Genomic DNA, 4,533 nt, shown 5'->3' with positions numbered 1-4,533 from the left:
TATTTGTTTCTTTTTATAACTATAATTAAATGCATTAAATATAATACAAATAATTAAAACCATGAAATATAACATACAATGTATAAGGGCCTAAAGACATGGTAACTCATTTTTGAACCAGATTAGAACAAACAACTAGACATAAAGAACAAACTTTTGTTGCTTGTATATTTATGAATTATTTGTTTAACTTTGTCATAAAAATTTAAAAAGACATTAACTTAAAACTAGGTGCTCAATAATGAACAACATTTAATCTACATTGTGTAGATGTTACAATGGAAAAAATTTTTGCACAAGTCAAATCTTTGACCAAACTTTGTACAAGGAGGTAAGTAAATGTAATTAAAAAACTTTTTTAAATACGTAATAAAAAAACTGTTAATGGAGGCTTAGTTACAGAACCTCAACTTTTTTTGTACATTCATACAACTTAGATACAATTTTCGATATAACTTTAAACTCTAAATTATGGTACTTTAAAAATATATCATTGCATTAACTGCTTGACTGTAGTAACATGGTATATATAAAAACATCATAGGAACTTTTTTTTATACATCATCCTTTTCTTTAATAATAGGCACCTCTGAGCTAATGATTCATAAATAAAACTTCCATATTAATTTTGTTTAATATTTCATAGAAAATTATATAATTATATTTATATTTATTAACACTTTTATTTGTATGAACAGTGTTATCTACATATAATATTTATATGCATTTCATAATAATTATGAATTCCAAGAGATTTATAATATTATGAGAACTTATTGCAATCGAATTACAAGTTCCTATTATCAACACATTATTATTTATATGTTTAAAGGAAATTAATGTTTATGACCCAATAGCTTTGAGGTATTACATTAAATCATTACAGTGATAATGTATATAAATATTACTGTTGATCTAACGAACATAGATGTTAGCAATGCTTAGAGAATGTATTGTTTAGGCATTTTGACTGCATTATCTACTTTTTCGTTAACTTTGATATTTTTAAAACGTAGTAAAAAGGAATGCCTAAGCATTACATCATAATCACAATTACATCGCATTTACGACTGTAAGATGCATATGAATAGAAGAACTGACATTGTTTTGTGTACTATACTTAAATTTTAGTTCCTAGATTAATTAAAAGGTATTCCAATAAATGATCATTAAATTGTAATTAAAATAGAACAACGCATTTTGTAATGTTTACGTAGCGTATAACATTTGAAATGTTCTGTGTATACTACCTTGATCAAAAAGTTTTAGGACTTTATTCATAAAATCAAAAATACAAATTTATTCGTCCAAATTGATATGGTCCCCTTCAAAGTAGTCCCCATTGACTGCAATGCACTTGCGCCAGCGCTTGATCCAATCCTCGAAACACCGCTGGTACTCAATTTTCGGTATGTCCATCAGAGCCGTCTTCGATTTTGTCATGACCTCCTCTCGGGTACTGTAACGCGTTCCGCGAAGCGGTTTTTTAATTCGGTTGAACAGAAAAAAGTCGCAGGGAGCCAGATCTGGTGAATTTGAAGGCTGCTGGATAGTGTTCGTGTTGTTTTTCGTCAAAAACTCGCGGATAAGGATCGCATTGTGCGCCGGTGCGTTATCGTGGTGCAAAATCCACGAGTTGTTTGCCCACAAATCTGGCCTTTTTTGACAAATTGCTTCGCGCAAACGTCTCAAAACGCCCAAATAATATTCTTTGTTGACTGTCTGTTTTTCTGGCAAGAATTCTTGATGCACAACACCATTGTAATCCATGAAAACCGTGAGCATCGCCTTCTTTCTTGACTGAAAACGACGTGGTTTTTTCGGTCTCGGCTCTTCCGGTGCACGCCATTCACTCGCTTGATGTCTGGATTGTGTGTCATACTCATAAATCCACGTCTCATCTCCAGTGATGATACGTTTAATAAATGTTAGGTCGGATTCGGCCTTGGAAATCATGTCTTTCGCGATTTCAACGCGGTCCTTTTTTTGCATGAAATTGAGGTCTTTCGGCACCAGTTTTGCAGCGACACGTCTGAGGCCCAAATCACTAACCAAAACGTCTTGAACGGATCCATAAGCAATGTTCAAGTCCTCTGCCAGCTCTCTGATGGTCAATTTGCGGTTTTCGGACAACATTTCTTGAATTTTATCGATGTTTTCATCGGTTTTCGACGTTGTCGGCCTGCCACTGCGTTTGTCATCCTCGACCGACTCACGACCACTTCTGAAGCGTTCGTGCCATCGAAAAACATTTGATCTCGAAAGAGTATCGTTGCCGAAACACTTCTCCAACATATCCAAGGTCTGCGGACCGTTAAATCCGTTTTTTACACAAAATTTAATGCAAACTCGTTGATGCTCAAATGATGCCATTTTCAAAATCGAAGACACGAACAAAGGAGATGTGCTCAGTACAACGTAACTTTTACAAATATCAAGCTATGATGCTGAAATTGGAAGGAAGTGTTAATGACAGATATGGTAACCTAACAAAAAAAAAAAAGAAACAATCGGGTGATTAACAGCGACACACGGGGGGCAGTCCTAGAACTTTTTGATCAAGGTAGTATATTCATATGATTTTCATAATCATTTTTGTCTATATTGACATTTACGAGAATTGTGTAGCAACTACATGATACTAGTATCGAATAAAAAATGAAATCATAACATACAATGTAGAACAATTGTGCTTGCCGAATCAGTGTTTCTCTTAAGAATTTTCCTTGATGTATTCACAAATTTCCAAACAATCCTTTACATTCAATTATTGAATAGAAATAAGTATTTTCTAAATAAAAAATGAAACACTTTGAACAATTCTAATATTTAAATTGCATCCTACAATAATTTTATTTAAAGTGCAATACATTTGCACCCCCAACTTTTGCGTCGTATAAGTCGTAATACTACGTGTAACTGCGCGCAAAATTTTCTTTATTGGATGTACTTCGAAAACACTTAAATTGTACAATTTTAATAAAAAATAAAAAGACGTTGGTAATAATTCTGTAACAACTAGATGTCGCCAAAATAATCTAAATAAATTGGTTATTAATTATTTTTTGTATTTAAAAGATATATGTTTTTGTCAAGAAATACATCGAACGTGTTCAAATATAAAAATATGAGACTCAAAACAATTGTATTTAGACGAATTAACCGTGAATTAGCAATGGATAATTTTATAGATAATAAAGGTAATAAAAGTGTACTGGGAAAATTTAATTTATATTCATTACATGATTAAATAATTCTCTTTGCAGAAACGAAAAATAATAGTAAACGCGAATTATACTTATTTTATTCCGAAATTGCTTCATTCGAAAATTTATTACTTACAAGGAAAAATATTCGTACGTTAGTTATAATCGGTCAACGCGATATTGAATGCTTTTTGCATGCAGTTTCTGAATTAACTCATATACAGGAACTATGGATCGTTGAATGTGGCATTAAGGTAATAAAACAGTTTAAATTCACTTAATGAATCACCATGTAATTAACATTTGATTCACTTAGGAAGTACCGCTTTTTAAGAAAAATTGTCCACTGAAAAAACTCTATTTATATTCCAATGAAATATCTTATATATCGAATCTAGAAGCTTGTTTATGTTTAACCACTTTATTTTTATCAGGAAACAATATAGGAAGTCTTAAGGTATGTAATTTGTTTTTATAATATTTAATTTAGAAAATTCTAAAGATTTTTCTTTAGTATATCTATACAATTAACATTTATTTCATTATGTAATATATTAAATTTTTTGTTTGCCCAGAATCTTAATAAATTGACTTGGTTGGAAGAACTAAATTTGGCTGATAACAAATTAAAAAGAATAAATAAAAATACTTTCAAGAAATCAGAGATACGGTATTTGAATTTAGCAGGAAATCATTTAACTTTTATAAGGGTATGCACTGTTTAGATTATTATAATTATATTTATATTCTATTTGTCTTACACAATAACATTTCTTTTTATTTTTAAGGATATAAAAAATCTATCACAACTACAAAAATTAAATTCAATTGTATTTGCGGATCTCTTATATGGAGAATGTCCCTTGGTAACCCTTTGCAATTATCGTGCATATGTTATTCATTCCCTTTCACATATTAAAAAACTAGATCATTATTCTATATGTGAAAATGAGAGACATTCGAATAATCAGTTTTTTAAGTATATATGTATTATATTTTATCAGTACATAATATACTTCAGTGGAAATTAAAGAGTAAATTTTTATTTTTAGGAAGCAAATAACATATCATAATATATTGTTTCATAAACAATTAAATGCACATTTAAAGTTATTAAAACATAATTATAAGGAATATGTGAAAGTACTACGTTCTTTAAAAAGCCAACTTCATGTAATTAAAGTAATAAAAGTATTCTATTTTTTAATATAATTAATTTTTGTGTACAGAACAGAATTATTCTCAATTGATTATGTTGTATTTATAACACAGAAAAACAAGAATTTAAAGATTAAAACACATGATGAATCACGGACTATAATGTTAG

The sequence above is a fragment of the Ptiloglossa arizonensis genome, chromosome 13 (genome assembly GCF_051014685.1).
Source record: "Ptiloglossa arizonensis isolate GNS036 chromosome 13, iyPtiAriz1_principal, whole genome shotgun sequence".
Lineage (NCBI taxonomy): Eukaryota > Metazoa > Arthropoda > Insecta > Hymenoptera > Colletidae > Ptiloglossa > Ptiloglossa arizonensis.
The sequence above is the reverse complement of the archived record's forward strand: the minus strand, read 5'-3'. Positions refer to the sequence as shown.